The 22,649-nt window shown below is 39.5% G+C and overlaps 1 protein-coding gene and 1 long non-coding RNA gene across 4 annotated transcripts in view; one reads left to right on the plus strand and one right to left on the minus strand.

Moving 5' to 3' along the window:
• Nucleotides 1-559: 559 nt before the first annotated feature.
• The window catches only part of PRDM1 (PR/SET domain 1), an 86,329-nt gene continuing 64,239 nt past the window's right edge, over nucleotides 560-22,649 (plus strand). For 2 of the 3 annotated variants that reach the window (XM_053381561.1, XM_053381560.1), the window contains exons 1-3: nucleotides 560-989; nucleotides 1,667-1,779; nucleotides 2,389-2,428. The gene's annotated coding sequence lies outside the window, so the exon portion shown is untranslated. Of the gene's footprint in view, nucleotides 990-1,479; nucleotides 1,564-1,666; nucleotides 1,780-2,388; nucleotides 2,429-22,649 lie in introns of those variants that run through there. The other variant, XM_053381562.1, reaches the window with a different exon arrangement.
• On the minus strand, nucleotides 2,597-18,021 carry LOC128410394 (uncharacterized). The gene is made up of 3 exons (XR_008329489.1): nucleotides 17,935-18,021; nucleotides 3,973-4,006; nucleotides 2,597-3,448 (listed from the first exon to the last, which is right to left on the minus strand). It is a non-coding gene; the product is annotated as an uncharacterized LOC128410394 (long non-coding RNA).

Below are 22,649 nucleotides of genomic sequence, written 5' to 3' on the forward strand. Positions count from 1 at the left end.
CCCCCTCCCCTCCCCCTTCCCCCTGTCTGAATTCCCTCAGGATCAAGCCTGACGAACCAAAGTGAAAGTGAATGAATCAAGTAGCTCCCCCCCCCGTTTCCCCTAAACAGGAAAGCGGGGGGGGGGGGTTGAAGAGAGTGGCACGTGACAGACGGGAAACTGCCCAATCAGAGGGGGTTTGGGGAAGGAATGTGGGGAGTGTTTTTAAACTAAAAGGCGAAGAAAAAAACCACCCAACAACAACAACAACACACACACACCACACACTGTCAATGTTAAGCTGCCGGGGCGAATAGCTAGCTAGCTGGGCGCGTGGCTTGTGCTGCGCGAGCTCGTCCGCCAAGGCTCGCAGCTGCGCCTCTGCCCCTCTTTCCCACACCCCCCGCGCGCACCAAAAGGCGGCTTTGAAGTGCCCCGCTTGTGTGCGTCGCCTCGCTCTTCTCTTCGCCACGCACCCACCCAGCCACCCACGAGGCTGACGCTCGCAGGGGTCCTCTCACGCACGCGAGCACACGGGGGCGGCGGGAGGGGGGTCTTGTGTGTACGAGCGAGCGAGCGAGAGAACCCGCCTCGTCAACTCGGGAAGCAGAAGGCATGAGAGGGAGCCGCCGCTCGGAGGGAAGCTGCCCCTTCCTCTGAGGAGTTAGAAGGAGGACGCCTCATGTTCTCCACACAAGTCTGACTGGGGCTTCTTCCAGCCGAGATATAATAGAGCCTCTCTATAACCCTCAATAGCCCAGGAGGGAAGCATAGGGACAGCACGGTGCCCAGCTCCTGCTCCTCCTCAGCTTCGCCCTTCCCGGCCCGCGCGCCCACCCTCCGCCTCTCTCCTCGCGCGCCCCGGTCCCCGTCTGCGAGCGCGGCGGGCTGTGGGAGAGCAGCGGCTGCCGGCGTCTTGGCGCGCTTTGTGCGCGATGCTGCGTTTGCCTGCTAGGGAGATGGGGCCGGGGCTTCCTGCTCTTGGGACACAGCCTAGTGGGAAGAGTCGGGTAAGTCGCCCCGGTGGCTGCTCGTGTGGATGCATGATGATGCTGGCATTGCGGGGGGGGGGGAGGTTGTTCAGCGCGTCTGATCCTGAAGTTAATCGGGAATGGAGGAAAGGCATGGGGCTCTGGGTGGGAGATGCGTGTTTATTAGACTTCCTGTTCGCACGTGCCTGGGAATTCCATCAGGTTCACTCCCGAGCAGACCGCGCTGCACAAGACCGCCTCGTCGGGCAAAGCTTCGAGTTTAACGGACGGGCTGCAAGAATTGTGAACTTAAATACTTTCTGCGCACGTGTGCCTTTTACTTAATTTACCTGTGAATAAGAGACTTGCTTCCAATGGTGCACGCTTAAGACCACAGCCTTCCTTTTTATTTTCACGTTTTTGAATCATCAGGCTGGGTGTGGGGGGGGGTTGGTTTTTGGTTTTAAACATCCCCCCCCAAAAAAAAAGTATGTCTTCGCATAAAATCAGCACTAAACCTGTCCAGGGTTATGGAAGTGCCTCTTTCCTTCCCTCATCTTTGTCTTTCCTGATTTTTTGGTTTCTAAGGAACCTCTCTCCAACCTGAGTGAAGGTGTGTTTGTGTAACCAGACACTGAGACTTGCTGTCTGATAGAGAATTAACTCAGACCCCACCAAAGCTTACTTTGAATTCAATAGAGGTGTTTGTTTTTCAGGTTTAAAGCTCCAGACCGAAGGGGGGGGAGGCGTCCAAAGAATTCACCTGAAGAAGAAACTACCGGGAAGATCTTTAATTCCTTTCTTGAAATCCTACCGCATTTTGGAGCAGGTGGGATATTTTCTACTGGAGGCGGGGAGCAGGGAAGGATTCTTTTTGTTAAAAAGAAAAAGGAAGATTGATTCAAATGTATTTCACATATCAGATCTGTTAGTTTAGGGCAGTCAACCTCTCTAGGATTAACGTGAGATTTTTGAGGAACCGCTGTTGCTCAACCCGTAAATAAAAGTGGAGATGGTGACACTCTCGTCTGGCTTCTGGTAAAAAGAGAACAAAAACATTTAATTCCTTCAAGGCACCATCCATTCGTGCAGGAGGGTGGAGCATGTGGGAGAGACAAGGAGTTTAACTATTAACCTTTATTGGGAATTTATAAATGAATTTGAGACTTCTCTGGCTTTTCCCATTTTTGTTTGCTCTCCTTGCAAGATTATGGCAGATAAAATTAGTGGCCGTGCTATTTAGGAAATGGAAGACTTTACTGTTGACCAGTAAAAATAATATGTCAACAGGAAACATCCTGTTTGTATTGTTCAAACAGTAGGGAATTAACTGGTTTGAAATGTGAAGTGGGGGCGGGGGGGGGGCGGATTGCAAAAGAAAGTGCTAAGTGAAAATTATATTTTGTTCTATTAGGATTCTGTTTGCTTTTCCCCTTAGATCATTTGCTTGAAAACACTAAAAAGAAGATTTGGAAAAGGTAAGACATGTTTTAACCAAAGATTAAAAATCAAGGCCATGTCATGCGGCTACTTACTATCACTGTTAACTTTCTCTGTTTGTTTAGCTGATCTCCTGAACAAGAAGGTGCATTTCATAAGAACAAATTAGCTACAATGTATTTAGCAAAGATGTCATTTCCTTTATTTATACACATTTTAACACAGTCTATGAGTGCTACCCTTTTCCATTTTTTAAAGAAGTACATAACTGACAAATGGAATGAAAAGGAACACATATTGATTATTGGTATCTTAATTAAAGTGTCCATCTTGACACCTAGGAGTTGAAGTGAAATAAACTTTTCGTTGTGGAAACTTACATGCTCACTGGCTTCAGCATCAGAACTACTGAAAGCTCTAGAGCTGTTCATCAGGGACCAATAAATCATACTTAATATATTTTAATACGAGAGTACTTAACATAGTTGTTTCTAATGGATTATTCAATGGCTGCAGGCTTAGTTAAACTGCTATTGTCTGTCAGTGCATAGGACTGTAGCCAAAAATAAAGTGTCTAGAAAGGTTCTTTAGTAGCTCCTTTGTGTCCTAGTGTGGCAAATCATAACAAATTACATTGTTTATTGTCAGTATATACTGTAAAGATTATCTGTTACATTTTGTTCAGCTGCAGTTAAGTTTCATTCATTTAATTTTGCCTTTACATGGCTGTAGCTGCCAACAAGTGGACTCATTTATTGAGCTGAATCACATGGATAATATTATCTATCAAGTCTTTATCATACAGTAGTTGACTTTAATAAGCTGAGGCTGCAGTCCTGTCACACTTCCTTGAAAGTTAGTTCCATTAAACATAGTGGGACATCCTTTTGAATATATATGTGCAAGATTGGGCTGTATGTGACCTACAATCTATGTGTGCTTACTCATAAGTAAGTCTTAAGAGTTCAATGGGGATTATCGATTTATGAGGAGGTTGCAATCCTATGTACAATTGAGACATTAGCTCAGTTCTAAACTGCCTGCTCAAGAGAATTCAGCTGTAGTTGAGAAGGAAAAAAAATTTAGTCTTGATGCTGTAGCAGAAGATTGCAAAATTATTTGACAAATATGATCAACATGTGATAGTTGAAAAGTAATTTATACTGATGTCGATTTGATTCACTATATTTCTATGCCAATTTTCATTAAAATAAATACAATTTTCAACACTTTTTTCTATTTTTAAAATTATTGTTCGTACTTTTAGATATATTTGCTTTTGGAAACATTCCCCCCCCTTAAAACACTATCCTTAGTAGACTAATATAGGTCAAACAATTGAATATTTATTAATTTGACAACTTAGTGAATGGTGCAGAATATATAATGGTATAAATCTTCTTTAACTGGAATGAATAGCAAAATTCCACTGTTTCAGGATTTCAGAAATTAAGCGTTATTTAGGAAGATGCTTTGGCTGTGTTAATACAGTAATGCATGCTACAGAAATGTTATCTAATAGATTATATAACAGTTTCTAAGTCACACTTTGACTGAAAAAAATGTAATGAATTACCGGTACCTGCTCAGTTTCATTGAATACATAGCTCAGTTCCCTGCAAGAAGAACATTAAAAAAGGTTGTTTTTTTTCCTAAATTCATCTGAGTAAACACAATCAATTTTAATAGTTGTAAATCTTTCAATATTGCTCTAAAGATTGCATTACGTGTGCAAATGTGCATTAACTTGAATAGATTACTAGCAAGTTGCAATGAGCCAATATGGGCTAAATGTCCCATTATTAATCTTTGATGTGACTAGGAAGTAATTTTATTACCACCCAGCTCAATATGATGTGGTCAATCAAACATAACAATATTTAGTCTAACACGCAAGAGTGAAAACTTATCAAAGATCTGCTTGTAATAGAGTACAAATAAATGAAGATGTATAGCTGCTTAACAGGTTTACAGTAGATTTTTACAGTAGGCCTGGGAGTAAAAATGTTTTTTTTTGTTTTGCTCTTGTTGTTGTTGTTGTTTTTTTAACAAACTCATATACAGTGTCTGATGTAATTGGCACTGAAATGCAACCATGTAATTACCAAGGCAAACAACAACAAAAATCCATACAGGGAAATGTAATTGGTATCGTATAGCAGAAGTATTAATTTCAGTCCCTGGTGCTACAGATTAAGAGGTGCAATCCATCTAATTTGGACAAGGCTCCAGCATAAGCCCCTTTGAAATGAACAGAGTTTGTGGTCGGTAGACTGCTCTCTAAGTGATTCCATCTGATATGAATATAAATATCTGATAACTGTGAGTGTAAGCATTGTAAATCAACATAATTTATTTTCTTGGCACTGGAAGGTTTAAATAGCATGTCGATTATTTTCCATCGTTTTTGCTACTTAAAAAAAAGAAAAGCAACCTGTGGTAAATCGCTGTCACTGAGTATTGGTTTTAGAAGTTGAGCAGCGCTTACTGCTGTGTATCTCTTTTTCCCCGCAGTCTGCCCACCCACCTTCTTTCCTTTTTCTGCTAGTAATCATCTCAGTTTCTTTAAAATTGGTGCCTTTTCCTTCTTGGTTTGAATGCTAAACAAATGTTTGCTTCTCCAATTATTCTGTGTTTGGGTTGTCTTTTCAGTCCACAAGGCATGTGCCTAAGCATGAAACAAGATAGGTACTGCAGTAGTACTGATCCTTTGCCACAAGCCCTAATAATATTTAAACAGAAGTACAATATACTTCCAGATGAGCATGTTAATGGTCTCTGCCATAACAACTTATTAGATTAGCATTGCTCTTAGGAAAGCATTCCTATAAAGGATTTAAATTATGCTACACTTGATTTTTCAGTTGCAGTGTAGAGATTACAGTACATAGCAGACTTTTTTGGTCTCATCACAAACTGCTTTTGATGCCCCCTTTTGAATTTCAAAAGCAAGTTGGTACCAAACAAAATTAAAATGCCCCGTGGAGCACACAGGGCTGATTTTTACAAGACATGGGAAATGCAGAGGTAACATCCATAAGTGTACATGAGTCCATGTGGCTGATGTAAAACGTTCTTAATTGTGGTGCCAGCCCATTGGTTCCCAAACAGTTTATCCCATTATCACTTGAAAATTGCTGAGACTCTTGGCAGACCACATAATGATTTTTCTGCCTGTTGCAGCAATTGCAATGTGCTGTGCAAAATGCTGTATGATTTTTAATAGTAGTATTATTGCTTTTCATTCCTGATATTGAATTCAAATAGCAACACAATAAAATACTATATAAGAAGCAAAAGAAGTAATACAATTTTAAATCAATAGGAATATTTAATGCCAACATGTGCCACATTCCACCTGAAAGCATCTCATAAACCACAGCTTGGGAACTCCCATTCTAGCCTCCTTGCATGGTGCGTTCTGCTGCTAGCCATTCCTGGAGGGAAGCCCTGCTGATGCTTAGCCACTGCATGCCAAGCAACCTTCAAAACCTGCAATATAAATTTGTTTTGAATGGGGGTCCTATGTCCATAGTGTGCATCTTCTCCTTTGGGTTATAGCTTGGTTATAATTAGTAAGAATCACAATTTAGCAACTGATAGCAAATTTTTCAATAATCATCCATTATGGATGATGGAAGTTGAAAAGGATTAGATACTATGAAAATGAAAAGCATACTTGGTAGCTAATGTTTACTTGATGGGACAAGAACTGCTGGGATAATATTTACATTAACCACAGTAGAAATTTTGATTCATAAGTGAATTGTTTTTCGATTGGCAAGGCGCATTGTAGAAATCTTGGACTTAATCCTTGGTTAGTATCAATTTTCCTAGTTTCATTGGAAGCGATGTATGTAGAGAGAGACTAATATCAGAGTAGGTTAGCCTTGTATTTGTTCTAGGATTAAACTGTTTTCCTTTAATGTATTTGCCAATACACTAAAGTTTTGCTATGATCTTTCAATCTGCATTCCAGAAGCATACAAGCATAAAAGGAGGATTTCCATCTCCCCATCTCATTCACCTTACCTATGCAGTCGTTGGTTGACTTTTGTTTTAGGCTAAGGCATATGTTGCATTAATCATATCTTCTATAATCCCCCTAAAAGCCGTTCAAAGTTTGTGCCCTCCTTAAAGTCAGACATTTTTAATCACACCTGAATAGTAGCTTCTATATATTTAGAAGTGCTCCAGCCCTGTCTAGTTTACCAGATGTAGGTGTGTTATAAGTGGCTTCCTGATAATACTGTGTTCGTGATTAAAGGTTCCTAAACACTCATGTTGGCAACCCTCTTATTATCAGCTTGTTTGATGTAATGGAGTTTAGGGACTGCCCAGTACATAAGCCTGTCTCTGCAAAAAATTTGTCTGTATTAGTTCAGGAAAACATCCTTTTTGAATTGTCACAACCACTATGGGTTAAAATAAATCAAGACTCCCAATTTGTAAACCTTCTGTACTAAGAAAAGTATAGGTCAATAGGAAACAAATGGAGGCATTATTTATTTCTGTTAGGTTTTGAGCACTTGTGAAAAGAATTGTGAAAACCAGTCTTGGCAGTTTAGGATATCTTGTGTTATCTAATTAATGTGTACTTTGATCAATTTACTTGAACAATGTTAAGTAGGGGAAAATGCAAAAGAGAAAGGGTTTTGAAGGGCAAGTGTCTTGTGGGAAGGATATATTATATATATATTTATAATGTGAAAGCAGGTATCACTATCTGCCTTCCTTTTTTCTATTTATCTGCTTTCCTAATAGTAAGTTTTCAGTAAAACTGTAAAAAGGAAAAAAATACAGTGTATAATATTACTGCTATTGCAGTACCTGCGTTTGAAAAATACCAAGTGGGCAATTTCATGCATTCTTTAAACAAATTATCTGTTTTTGCTCTTCTCATTACCTCCTTTCTCTGTTCTCTTACCTCTTTTATAGCTACACCCAGTGGCGTAGCGTGGGGGTGCAGGGGGGGCGGCCGCCCCGGGCGCAACATCTGGGGTTAGGGCAAATCCACGGGTTAGGGGGCGCAAATTACTTGCCTTGCCCCGGGTGCTGACAACCCACGCTACACCACTGGCTACACCAAATACTGTCTGCAGTCTTATATATTATTATAACAATCTTCTATTAAGTTTAACATTTTGAAATTTTGGAAAATATGTGCAAGAGGATTTCCCAATATTTTTGGAGTTGCTCTGTTTATAAGGGGGGGGGGAGAAGAAACCCCAAACAACTTCATGCTGCCACTGATTTTTCAACAAACAATTGAATTTCTCCTAGCCAAAAACAATAGACCTATAACTACCTATGTCCTGTTGCAATGAATGATACATGGCAAGAGTCTGTTTTTTCTTGATGTGGTAGATTGTTTTAATGATAAATAACAATATAGACTCTGAGATTAATTTTGGCTATTATCAGTCTGTGGTCCAAAAATATTCTATTTCAGGATAGCCTACCTGTGTGTTCCTTGTCTTGAAATAATAAATTTTAATAGTACTAACTCAGACTTCAAAGTCTAGTCCAATAGAATAATTAGATATTTCATATGAGATTGGTGTTGTGCTGTTTGTTTGTTTGTTTGTTTGCTTGCTTGTTTGCTTGCTTGCTTGCTTGCTTGTATATTCCTTGCATTCCTTTATTGCTTCTTGATGTATGTACATGAAAACAGAATATAACTTTTCTGTGCAAATAAATATTTGCTTATTTCATACATGTTGACACTGATGATGTTTGAAAAAGATACTACACTGGATGGAATCCACTTTCTGCCCATTCAATGAAGGTCTTTCAATGCAACAAAGTGTTTTCTAGTAGAATAGGACGGGGGTGATTTTTGCCTCCTCCTTCCCAGCCTCCCCAAAATCAGCTTGAGAGAATTGTTGGGGAGCTTTCAGGACACGAATGAAGGTGGCATGAAGGAATGCCTAGGGAAGAAGGAATTGGCAGTCAGTTGCTTCCCCTCCTCTGTTGGATTAAAAGTGCATTCATGACTCCAAGGGCATAAACTGGAATCCACCCATTTTAAGCATAGTGACTGTCAGAAGGCCTGGATCTCACAGAAACAAAATACTGCAAAAAGGATATAAGCCTAACAGATTTCCCTTAACCGTATGATTTAATATCCTCACGATGGGAGTTCAGATTTCTGGATCCGGTTATATTATAAGGTGTTTGAAAACATTGTTTAGTTTCACTTGCTACCTGCCTAGTTGTGGCTGGTGAAGGTGGAGAGATAAAGCCCAGGAGCGCAGAACTAGCTTCCGAAAACTCAGCATTGTGGGACCATTTCCTAAATATTATGTTCACTTCATAAATCCATGACCTTTTAAAAAAACTGAACCATACTCATCTAGAATTTTTATTTAGCCTAGCAAACTGCAGTAATGTTCTGGTAATGTAATGAATGAGTACTGTAGTTTCACAACTTTGTTGCATTTCTAAAAACCTATTCAGTGTTCAATATCTCTTTCTCTCTCTTTTCAAACATCTCTGACTAAACAAGACCATATGAGTTTAAGATAAGTGGCATGGATTTATATGTTTAACCTATCAATATGCCTTTTGACAAAAACATGTTTACAGAAGATGTAAACTAAATTTGACAGAGAAGATAAACCATTTGCAATGCTGCTTGCTTTGATAAAGCAAAAGTCTTGAGCTATGTTCACACATCGTGTTATATCACTTTGGGATGTTTCATGGGAAGTGATTCATAAACAAACAAACAAATGTTAAACAAGTCAAAAAATAGATGCACAACCTGTACACTGCTCATTCACACTAAACCATAGTTAAATGTGACCTGCGAACTAGGCCTCCTAACTAATAGAGTAATTAAAAAGTCTGTTTTTATTCATAAAGATTTATAAATGGTTTACTTTTAATAAAATGTATCTATATAAAAAGGTGTCAGTGTAGTTTACTGATTGTTTTGCTCCTACAAGCAAACAAGATACATTTAAAGGAAATAAAATTTCTATAAAACAGCTTCATAATTGTGCATTTATAAAAATGGTAAAGTATCACACATTTATATTGTTTATAGGAATGAAAATATTAAAAGGTCTAAAAATCATAATTAAAACAAACACAAAATGCAATAACAATATACCACTGTCTGAAGGAGTCTCTGAATGAGGAATATGGACCTTTTTTTAAAAAAAAAAAAGGTGCAAATGTCAGCAAAGTTGCATAAGTGTTGCAAAAAGATACACCACAACTTTTCCAATTCCACTCAACCAGTCCCATAGGAAGTTGGATGGAGGACTGGTTAAGAAAGGGATGCATGTTGTTATTAATTTTAATTTACAGAAAGAAACACCACAATGTTTCACACAATAATAAAATGGAACAAATTAAATATTTCTTTTCATATAATATGTGCTTTTCATTTTAAAATATAGATAGTGCCTTGTTTTATTGTTGTTAGCCGCCCTAAGCCCGGCTTCGGCTGGGGAGGGCGGGATATAAATAAAATTTATTATTATTTATTATTATGTGCTTATTAAAGTGGTTAATGCAACAAACAGCTTATTTGTCAGACTGAGCTGCATTGCTTTAATTTTGGTCAGCCTTCTGCAATGAAATCCAGCTTAAAAGTGACAATGTGCACAAGATGTTCTTAAGTTGGCCAGGATCCAAAGAACCAACAACTTTTGCATGCTCACGCATGGTTTTGGCTTGTGTTTTCTGAGCAGCACAACTTGCCCTGCCCGCCCCACAAATCCCACATATGCAGCGCAAAACACTTTTGGAATTGAGGGGATTTTCAAAAACAGTTGGTGATATAGGTGTATGGATAGCTTATTTTGTGCCAACCTGGAGCCAAAGAAACATCCATAAAAATATGTGTTGTCTTTAAGGTGCCACAACTCTCTTGCTTGTCTTTGCTTTTCTCAGGGGAGGGGTGGAAGACAATAATACAACAGGACATGCTCAAGTGCTTGAGTGTGCCTAAAGTATCTTTCTGGATTCCACCCAACTCCCCCACCCCCTTGACAGCAGTGAGAAACTGATTTGGGAACTTGCAATGAATCTCAATCTGTTTTTCTAGGGAAAACGTGTTATCTAAAATCTGTCTTAACTAAAATACAACGACAGCTCCCTGTGTGTCTCCTGGCCTGCCTGTCAACATTAGCTTTATAAATCATCTTTTTATATAGGTTGTGTTTTATAAAGTGACTTAAAGTTGGTGGATAGGATTTCCCAATGATTAGCCGATGTTAAATCCAGGTAGTAGCTTTCTGTCCCCTTTTTGTCATTCAAAGCTGAAGGAGACAATAGGTGCTGTTTGGAATTAGAAGCTGCCGGTCTAACCTAAGTGTTTCTTCAAACGCCTTAAGGCATTGTGGATTTATGCAGATTCCTTTTTTTATATAAAAAACATGAAATCACAAAAAATAATAGGAAGCTGCTGTTCGATTAAAAAAAAATTAAATTACAAAAAAATAATAATTACATCTCACCTAAGATAGTAAGAAATGGGGATGACTGTTTCTCCACTGATATTTCTACTTTTTAATTTTCTGGTTAGGCCATTTATCTCTATTGTATTTCTAATAAGAGTATAAAGTACTATCCTATTTTAAGCCTTCAAAAGAAAAAGGGGGGAAAGCCTGGCCTTTGTGGTAGGGAAAAGTCATATATTCTTTTCTTTCCATGTTTTTATTTAAAATATCCATTGCCTAAAACAGAAGACTTCTTGCATGAGTCTTGGAAAATATGCTGTGTGCTTCTTCTTCTTTTTTAACAGTTTGCTTTTTATGGTGGTCCAAGGAAATGGAAATTTACTGAACAATTTTTTTCCAGGGGAGGTAGTTTCCAAAAATATTTTCAGTTAAAGGAAAAGGAGATCCTAGTTATATAACTATTTTTGGTAGTTTGCATATATTGTACAACATCCTACACCAAAAGAAATGTTGAATCAGATTACTGCACATTCAAAGTAAGAAGCGTATGTATTCTTTGTGGGGAGCCTGTGGTGCTCCAGATGTTCCTAGGACTGTCACCACCTCTGACTGATTGCCATGCTGACTGGGGCGGATAGGAAGTTCAACAACTTCTTGAGGGCGACAGGGTACCTTAAGGCAGATATGGGATTATAGAACCCTGCTCCCCACCCCTTCCTGTAATGGGTTTTAAATGGGCATGCATGCAAACTTTGCACCAGGGCATTACAAGAAAAAGGAGGCATGTGTGCACCTCCCATATCTTCCTCCAGTCTACCCTTTCTCCTTGGTCAACAAACAAGTCTATTGTGGGTAGAGGAATGGATGCAGAACGTGGACTCCCAGTCCCACTAACCTCCCTTCTGTATGCTGTGGTGCTCACTCACATGAACATATTGAAGCAAGCGGAAGGAGCAGGCGGAAATAATTTGTGTTATGTATGAAAATCTATTTATCAGCACTGTCCTAGCACTGATAATATATGTGTAGCAGTAAAAAGGTAAAGGACGCCTGGATGGTTAGGTTCAGTCCAAGGTGATTATAGGGTGCAGCATTCATCTCACTTCAGGCTGAGAGAGCCAGCATTTGTCCACAGACAGCTTTCTGGGTCATGTGACCTGCATGACTAAACCGTTTCTGGTGCAACAGAGCACCATGACAGAAACCAGAGCGCATGGAAAGCCCTTTACCTTCCCGCCGCAGCAGTACCTATTTATCTACTTGCAGTGGCGTGCTTTTGAACTGCTAGGTTGGCAGAAGCTGGAATAGAGCAACGGGAACTCACCCTATTGCGTGGATTCAAACAGCCAACCTTCTGATCGACAAACCCAAGAGGCTCAGTGGTTTTGACCACAGTGCCACCCGTGTCCCAGTATACTGTACCATGTAGAAGTACCAGTGGGACCTGCTACAAAATGTTTTTAAATTAGTCCACACTTGGCTATGCACTTTGTCTATGCATTTCACATGTGAATATTGAGTTTGCTGTTGATGTACAAGACATCAGGCTATGTACAGCTTTTCTATGAATTTGAGGTAGTAATATAGAGCATCCTTCTCTCTTTTTCTTTTTTGGTCCTGCCACAGAGTCTAGTCATACAAGTTTTGGCACATTTTTATATTGCTTCAAGTGAACACCAGAAAAATCAAAACAAGGCCTGGGAATTGGGACTAGCATTGTTGCACTAAGGTGTGAGGACATTTTTGGTATAGAATCATAGAATTGTAGAGTTGTTCTAAAATAACGTGTGTTCAGGTAGACCTTTTAAAAGAAAACCTGTATGAAGTGAAACATATTACAGTACGCTGTTTGAATTCCATGGGACTGAGAGGAGAGGAGTTCCAGTTAAGATGCATGGAAGAATCTTCCCCCACTGCAGAAAGCGTCTGCATGTTTCACACAAGTTTCAATATGTTTGCATAGTTACCAAGCTACTCATTGTTCATTTGTAGTTCATTGGTCCACTGATAGCAGTAAAACAGAAATGAGTTCACGTAATTCTTGCAACAATGCTGTAAGTCAGTATTGTTACTGAGGCTGAGAGATAGTGCCTTTCCTTTGATTGGAACTAGGATTTTCCTGATTGATAGCTCAGTTGCTGAAACGATACTCTACACTCTGTGTTATTAGTCAGGCAGCATGTTTTTATACAATAAGGTATACGTTGAGTTAAATCCTACGAAGTCATGCTAGCAAGTCTATTGATTTTGATAGGTCTTTGTTTATGGCTTTGCTGAATTCAACCATATGATTATTTGCTGCCATAGAAAGAGAGAAGGGAATGTTTTTGCTGCAGTTATAACTATTTTAGGAATGCACACCTGTGAATCTATAATGCAGAAGTAGATTTTCATGTATTTTTATTCTCAGTAATTATAGTCAAAGCCTGGAAAGTGTTGCTGATGTGGAGGGGGTGGAGAAGGAGAATGGGGCTACGTAGCTTATCCACCCTGACCTTTCAACTTTTCTCATTGTTAGCAAGCTTTCACTAAAAGATGGTCATAACCTGAAACCAGTTGTGCAAGGATTTCCACCCCCCTCCTCTTCAAAGTTCTATTATCTAGCGTGGGTTTAATCAATTCAGGATGGAGTAGACTGACGCACGATAAGAAAAAAAGAAAGGAGAAACTGGAAATGAGTATTTCATAATCAAATTCTTTAACTGGCTAATCTTTCAATCAAAACTAATGACATTGAAAAGGTTGATGAGTTTAACTAACTTATATTGTTAAGAGAATTTTTTTCTTTTATAAAAGTAGACCTAAAACAAAACCACCAGCAAGACCACCACACAAAAACCCAAACAGAAACAGATGATTGCTTTCCAGTTTTCTTACAGCTTGCAATAAAGCATATTGTGAATCAGTAAGGCTTTTAGCACTCCATGCAAAGCCTTAATTAATCACAATGCTCAGCTTATGTATATGGCTATGTTTAATATATGGGGTGGGGAGAATGCAATGGAACACAAGCAAAACTGAATTCAGAACTATCATAAACATCATTGTAGTATTTTTAAAAAATTAATCACAGAGGGTATTTGTCCTTTTTAAACAGCGTCTACTTTTTCATAGCAATATAAGTTCACCTACCCACCCAACTGTAACACACATTTTGCAATGGCTTTAAGGCCACTTTGAATCAAGATTTTTTTATGGGATGTAAATGGGTGTGGTCCCACAGAAGTCACTGAGAGTGAATTGTCCCCTGATATCAGCAATAATTTTGTCCTCATTCAAATGCTTCATTTTTTCATAAATAGACATTGTACTTAGATCAACACTGAATGCATGGGGCCACATTAAGCACTTGTTTGCATTTGCTTTTTTGGGTGGAGGGATCAATTCCAGTCCAGGCTGGGGAAAATAATTATAATTAAAGACTAAGAGAAAATTATTCTCCAGTGACTCAAGGTATCAACTAATAGTTCTAATTAGACAATATTTTGGATAATGACAAACTATCTGCAGTATTCGACTATCAATAATCTATTTCCTACTTGTCACAGACAAGAGCATTCAGCAACACTCTAATAATAATAATAGGACATGGTCCTTTAGCAACTTTCTCTTTCCCCATGGATAGTTTACGTTGCAGACAGGAAATAAAAATTCTTGTTAGTGAGAAAAGGCAACTGTTGCTTTTCTTTTACTGAGAAATTATTCAGACTGACAGAATCAAGATTAGCAATCTGGTCTCACTTTTGTTCACCTACTTTCCATTGAGTGATGTCTTGACTTTCTCTTGTCATTACTTGTTTCAGTCAGGACCAGTCCTACCTTTAGGCACACTGATACCTAATGGTAGGAGGAGCAGCACAATGTTGGAGGACAGAACTATGTGTGCCACATGGCCTACCCTGTGCCTCTTGCACTATTCTTCTTCCCACAAGTGTGGTAGAATATGCTGTCCTGTCAGCAGTATTTTATAAGATATTCAACTGCCAGCCTAGTCAGCTTCTGCACATGGAATTGGAGAAGGCTGCCACCTTGTCTTTGACTTCAGGCAGCAGCAAAATGTCTTCAGCTAGCTCTGGTCTCCATTGGGCAATTTTTCACACCTACTATGTACTACAAGTGTAGTTGGTGGCCATGGGGCTCTTTTTTTTAGTATGAACATTTAGAAGCAGACAATTAACTGCAAAATTGTGTTTGAGACATTATTGAGCATAGTTCAGTAGTCAACTGTGCTTTTATGCTCTTTCATTTGTTGTCTTTAAAACTGGTGTTATTTTAAACTGACAAAGTGACCTAGCCTGATACTTATTCAACCAGCAACTCTAGTAAGCACTAGATTCGCAACAGATAATATTTGGGCAGATCACCTTGCCTGTTTTCATTTTTATTGGAACTCTTTATTCCACAAGGTCCAGGGGTCCTTTACCTTTACTGAGAAAAGCTTTAAAAAGCTTTGAGAGCTTCACCTGCAAGTCTCAAGAGGCCTTGGTGCTTGTCTTATCTCCTTGTATTTATACTTCCATTTCCCTGGTGCATCACCTGTGCCTAATTCTGTGCACTTTGCTCCCTGGAGAGTCAACAGTTTTGCAGCATCAGACGCTACAAAACATTGAGTGTCTCACTCTGATTCCTCACAACAAAAATTTTTTTTCCTTCCAGTAGCACCTTATAGACCAACTAAGTTAGTTCTTGGTATGAGCTTTCGTGTGCATGCACACTTCTTCAGATACTTCTTTCTGTAACTGATTCCTCACACTTATTAGTATTGTCTGAAAATGAGCTTTCCCATTCACCACTAGACACGTGTACAGTGGTACCTTGGGTTACATACGCTTCAGGTTACATACGCTTCAGGTTACAGACTCTGCTAACCCAGAAATAGTACCTCAGGTTAAGAACTTTGCTTCAGGATGAGAACAGAAATCGTACTCTGGCGGTGGAGCGGCAGCAGGAGGCCCCATTAGCTAAAGTGGTGCTTCAGGTTAAGAACAGTTTCAGGTTAAGTACGGACCTACGGAACTAATTAAGTACTTAACCTGAGGTACCACTGTACTTTGTTTTGTGGAGGAAGAAATGCAAGAGTTTTAGGAAAGGGAGCACACTGGATCAGGCCCAACTAATCCAGCATCCATTTCTCAGAGGGACAATCAGATTCTGTGGGAAGCTCACAAGCAGGATATGAATGGAACAGTACTCTGCCCAACTTCAATTTCCAGCAAATGGCATTCAGAACATAAAGCAACATGACTAGTAGCCATTGATAGATTTAAAATTCACAGAGGATAAGGCTATCCAAGTTGGTAGCCATCACATTCTCATTGGGAATGTATTCCATAATTCAACTATTCACTCATAAATGCAGGTTGACCGTAGGAATTCGTTTTCAGTACTAGAACTGATTTGAGCTTGTAATCTTTTCTCACAGAAATCCAATCTGAGTTAGCCTACCATAAAATTTCAGCAGCCTAGTTTAGTTGGGAAAAGTCATTTTGTTGATGCTATCATTAAACAAATAATCCAGAGACCAGTTGATACAGATCCCTCTTCTCCCCACCCTTGGTCTAGGTAGGATATGTTGAGGTAAAGCATGTGGAATTCTCTCCTCCATATTGTCTACCACCTACATTCAATCATTCTTTAGTATATTGTTCGCACAAAGCTAAAGTCTGTCAGCTTTTCCTCAGCCCTCCACTGGTAAATTTCCTCTCCCCCACACTTTAAATACTTATGTGTGATTTTTCTCTCACAATGTAAATGCAGTAATCTTTTGGGAAAAGTAAGAAACAGTCTGTAATTTGCTATGAGTCAAAAAGGCTCTTTAACAATGAGTTATTAAAGACTGAGTGCTATCGTCTCTTTTTATCTTTGCAAATGAGATTATATATTTGATTGGAACAACTGGTCTTTAAAGTACTGGCTAGCTGTGTCTACTCATCCAAGCCTCTTGGTACAAAAAAAAAAGTTGGTTTAAATTCTATTAATTTAAAGTAATTCCCTTCAGTGGTTTTAAATGTCTAAGAATCATAGGTTTGTATACTCTCTTGATCTAGTGTGTGGAAAACATCTGAAGGCCTGAATTGGGAAAATGAGACTTTTTTACTTCCTCTCCATGAGTAAGGGTATGTCAGCCTTTGCCAACTGATGCACTCCAGATGTTTCAGACTACAACTCCCATCATCCTCACCACTATGGATGTCCTGGTTGGAGATGATGGGAGTTGTAGTCCAAAACAACTTGAGGGCACCAGGATGATGAAGGCTGGCAAATGTGTTGTTTGGAATGTCAAGTAATATTACAGTTGATAATGTAAAAACCAAAACCAGAATTTCTCAAGTTAAATGGATGGGAAAGCCCCAAAATGAAAATGAATATCTAGTATTAGAAACAATTTAATTAAAATCTTTCCATTTAATGTTTACATTTAATCCTTTTTCTGAAATGTTTATTGTTTCCAAAGAAGTCATTCATAATAAGTTTAAAGCTTCATAGTGAGGGTGACATTGTGTGCAGGATATTGACATTCATGTCTCTGTATCTCTTGTTTAAATAACTGAAGAAGACTTTTGGCCACTTTTCAGCACACCACCTTATCAAAACTCCATTTCCATGATTGATGAATCTCAACTCTTGTTGGGAGAATGAAGTGTTCAATTACCTTGTGTTCATGTGTTAATGAAGCAGAAAGTGGCTTAAGGGGGTTTCTTTTCACTACAGACGCCTGTTTGGTTATGCACATGCTGCTTTCTTACGTTTTTTCTTCTATGTCTCTGTCTACACTCAAGCGGAGCCCTTAATGGGTAACAGTGGCAAATCTGTCTGCTTGACAACAAGCCTATCAGGCTTCTTCAGCTCAGCAGGAACAGCAGTGGCCTGTAATTAGTGGAGCCATCAAGCAAAGTGTTTGGTTTAAAGTGATTTCTTTCTCTTTCTTTTTTAAGCAGCAACTTTATATAAGAAAACCAACTATGTTCTTTCTCATTTCCATGAAACTATCATCAGTGCCAAACCTTTTAATAAACCAAAAGAATACTGTAGTTATGAAACTGATAATTCTAAGGCCTCACACATAATAATACAAGTTACAAAGGCATGATATTCTTAGCATATTTTGTTGCAGTTTATGAAGAACTCACCTTATCAGATTATCAAATGCTCTTATTGTCAGGAAATAATAGTGGCTCTGAAGAATGGACATCCTTCAATATGTGATAATGGCATTTGTGATGGCATTTATCTTCTGCTGATAAATGTTCAGAGTATATGCAAACACTTGGTATCATATTTTTTATTTTTAAATTATTAATACATTTACACCCCACCTTTCCTCCAAGGAGCTCCAGGTGACATACATGGTTCTCCCCCACCCAATTTTATCTTCAACACAACCCTGAGAGATAGGTTATGCTGAGAGGCAGTAGCCGACCCAAGATCACCCAGTGAGCTACATGGCTCTCGGATTTCAGCATATTTTCTATACATTACTGGGATATAAAATATGGAACACAGAATATATTGGGTATACTTGGGTATACGATTTATTGGTAGACATGTTGCTCTGAGTGGAAAATAAATTAGATTATTTTTCCTCATACACAGAAATTTAGATCTGTATGTTCCAACTGTTTATTTGGTTGATGTGTGCTACAGTTCTTAAATATACATGCTAAAGAGTAAGTTTCATTGAACACAACTGAGAGTTACTTCTCAGCAGAAGCAGCGCCTACCTATCAGTCACCTGATGTCATAATGACGTCGGGTGAGATACCTGTCAAGAGTTCAAAGCCTATTGCTGTAACTGCCTGTCAGCTGATGTATGATTACAGCAACCGCCTTTGAAGGTGAGCTTCCAGCATCAATCAGCTGATTGGTTCAGAAACTTTAGCTGGTGCAGAATTCAGAGGCCAGGTTGCTTACTAGGGCAAAAGGTTTGAGCATGTAACATCAATCCTGGCCTGTCTGCACTGGCTGACAATTAGTTTCCTGTCCCAATTCAAAGTGCTGGTTTTGACCTATAAAGGTTTAAATGGCTCAGGACCACGACACCTCAAGGTCTGCCTCTCTACATACTAAATAACTCAGTGGTTATAATCTGAGGCCCCTCTTCATGTGCTGGACATAAGGTTCAGAGGATGGCAGCACAAGAGCAGGCCTTTTCTGCAGTGCCTCCCTCTTTGTGGAAGGCTCTTCCCAGGGAGCCTCACCTGGCACCTTTGTTACATATATTTAGGCACCAGGTGAAAACATTCCTCTTCTCTTAGGCCTTTGGCTAATTAAACATCCTATGGCCTTTTACACTTGGGGAGGATATTGTTTTTGGTTTGTTACTATGGTATGTATTTTTGTGTTTTTATATTGTAAATGACTCTGTGATCCTTGGATGAAGGGCAGTATAGAAATTTAATAACAAGCCAGCAAACAAATAAATATTTCAATGGGGTTTGCCCCATTAGCACAAAACAGTTCACACTGAAGCACCTTGCTAAAATGGTGGGGAGCTCTGCTTTAGCAAGTGTTTCAGTGCAAACTACTTTGCACAAATGGAGCAAGCCCTGTGAAAGTGCAATCTGCCAGTTGACAGAGGGTATTTGTCTCGAAAGAGGCATGCTCTTATTAGTCCAAAGCTGTTTGCATTGATAATACTTGCTAAAATGGAACTTTTTTTAATTTCCAGGGAATAAAGCTCTGTTTCTGCAAGCAGTGTCAGTGCAGACTGCTTCAAAACAGAATGGGGGGGGCTCCCTAGTGCAGATGACCCCCCTGTCAGCTGATGGGAATCTCCACTTGCAAAAGAACAGTGAGGAACTCAGTCTAAGCTCCTGGCTGTTCAGTTGAAGCTGTATCCATATTTGCCCCACCCTGACATCAGGTGTGATGGCAGGTGTGTGGTAGTTGGGTGTGGTTTGGGGGAAATGTCCTCATGGGCTAAACTAGGACATCTGCCAGCCCTAATTAGGACCACTGGCAGAAGGTTTCCCACCTTTGCTGTAGAGCAGGGTCTTATTGGATTGTTCATAAGCCTTTTGTGCTGGTCTTACCTGGTGAACTGGTGATTGCTGCCCTATGGAAAGCAGTTCAGATATTCAGGATGTTAGTGTAGCTGTAAGTAGAGAGTATTGTGTCAACACAAAAATCAACAGTATCAGCAAATATCACAGTCTTTTAAAACTCTGGCCTTGTTTAATACAAAAAAGTTACACCCCCCCAGCACTTCCCCAAGTTTAACATTTTAAAAATTACTCTGTCAATGCTACTGCAGATAAGGTTCATAATTATTCTACACATATGACAAGGAGTGGGGCTGTGGCTGAGCCAATGTGGGTTATACAAGCCCTGCAAAGTAAACCTGTATTGTTATACAGTGGTACCTTGGGTTTACATACGCTTCAGGTTACAGCCTCCGCCTACCCAGAAATAGTACCTACCTCAAGTTAAGAACTTTGCTTCAGGATGAGAACAGAAATCACATGGCAGCACTGGGAGGCCCCATTAGCTAAAGTGGTACCTCAGGTTAAGAACAGTTTCAACTTAAGAACGGACCTCCAGAACGAATTAAGTTCTAAACTGGAGGTACCATTGTACTCATTTTGCTAGTAGTAGTTCGGAGTTGGTGTAGTTTATGATAACCTCTAAATGAAGTCCTCTGTTGTTAGCCTAGTGTTTGTTTGTTTTAGGGTTTCATTGAGGGTTTCAGTGGTGAGTAGAACAGCATTGTCTGGATGCCAGATCTCCCCACTGAGAAGCAACAGATAGACTTAGAATACAAGTTTTTTTAAGAGGCCAGGCCTTCCTGCCACTCAGTCACCAGATCTAGCAACCATCAGAACTGTTCTCTAAGCCCTACTTGCAAAGGAAAAACAGAGAGCTTACTCTAGTTATGTTTGCTTATTTATTTACTTCCCACTCCCTAGAAAAAATATTGCAGACACCCATGTTTACAGTGCCTGCTCATTACTAAGTTCCATTGAGTTCAGTGCAATTTACTGTCAAGTAAGAGTGTATACTATTCTAGCCTTAATCAATCTTCCTCCATTCGTTTTAGCAGCAACTGTGGGCAAAGGCCATGACTTCATTTCTTTGAGATTCAGGCAGCCGATACACTTGTGATTCTTTTGCTTTCTATAGAAAAAGCTTAAACAATAGCAAACAAAATAAGAGTGCTTTCGAGAATTGGCAAACACTGCAGACAGAAGTCTAGCAGGGTCTGTGGTGCTGCTGTTGTTTTTTAAAAAAAAATATATTATTGCCTTGAGCGCCTAAGCAGTTGTTTTTCAAAATGTTGAAGAGAGACTAAGATCAGAGCACTGTCTAACTTATTCTCTTTTATAAAGTAGTTATCACTAGATATCTATCTGATTTGGATATACTATCTGAAAATTGTGAACCAACTCCCAACAGTTTCTAATAACTTTATTTAGAGTGAGCCATTATTTAAACATGTAAAATAGTTTTCCACATGGCATATATACTTTACCCAGTAACAGCAAGTTGGTTGTTGTTACATCCGACAGTGTTAAATTTCCCTTAAGATTCAACCTGTTTCTTTCACTACTCTCAGCTCCCTCAATCAGAATCGACATGAAGACAAGCAGTGATGGTTGGTACTGTGTTTTGTCTCTTATCTCCTTTAAAGGACATGTGAGAAGTACTTCAGCTCCCTCAGCTTTTGAAGCAGACCCAACCTTGTTTGTTTTCAAATGAAGAGTTCATTTTGCCTCTTTCTGCTTCTCTGCCCACCCCCCACTACTCAATGAGTGGAAGAAGTGCTTGTTACTTAGCTACTTCCAAAGCAAAACATTTGAAGTGAAAGATAAGATTTATTGTAACCCATGCTAATAACAACCACGCATGCCCTCAGTTTGTGTGTGTTTGTGTGCGTGTGTTCATGAGTTCATTCTGGAATTGACTGTAACTACTGTGACTTCAGTGACCTCACCTTCTGCCATCCCCTTCCCCCTCCTCCCAGCAAAATGAATCATTTTAAGAAGCAGCCTATATTTAGCACAAAGAGTACAAGGAAGTTCATAGCAGGCCTTCTTCGCCACTAGGACCCTGTGCAAATGCCCTCTCTGGCCATGGTGATGAATGGTACAGCATCTCTGCTCAAGCCGCTTTTTGAACTCCAAAGGTCACTTGCAGGCACACATCTTCTCTTCAGAATGAGACCCTGAAGGGATGTTGATTTAGTGACATCTTGCAAGGAATGACCCTTCCGATCAACACTGATAATACTGTAGCAAGGGTGACATTAGGAGAGGGTCACTGGATTTAAATGAGAGAAAACAATGGTTGGACTTCATAAACTCTCCTTAGGCTAAGGATGCTGATAGCGCCTGGCAGGTGTTAAAAGGCGATTCTGGATTGCATATATCATGTCTACAGCAACTCCATATCTCTACTGTCTCACAGAAGTTAAAGGTTCTGTAGTGGCTTAGTAATGAACCTGTTGAATGCTGGTACCAAATAAATAAAAATCCCCTGGTTTATAAATATTCTCATTATAGCTAGGACCAGATTTCAGGAACCCACAGCACAGCGGCCCATGACATCCAAAGAGCAGCATATGTTAGGGGTGGCAGGTCTGGCATTAGCTCCTGGATCAGCATGAGGATACTGAAGCACACCAGGATTGATGCTGGTCACTGCAGCATCTTCTCTTCTCCACTTTTTAATTTTCTTTATTTTTAAAATGCCATTTAAAACAAAAAACAAAAACAAAACAAAACATGGGGTACAGGGGACTGCAGGGGAGAAGGAAAAGTGGAATATCCAGTGCATTACCTTGCATTATGTTCATGCAATGCTGGATACAACCACAATGTACAGCTGAAATGAAGCCAGTGTGGTGTAG

This window comes from Podarcis raffonei, chromosome 3, assembly GCF_027172205.1.
Source record: "Podarcis raffonei isolate rPodRaf1 chromosome 3, rPodRaf1.pri, whole genome shotgun sequence".
Classification (NCBI taxonomy): domain Eukaryota; kingdom Metazoa; phylum Chordata; class Lepidosauria; order Squamata; family Lacertidae; genus Podarcis; species Podarcis raffonei.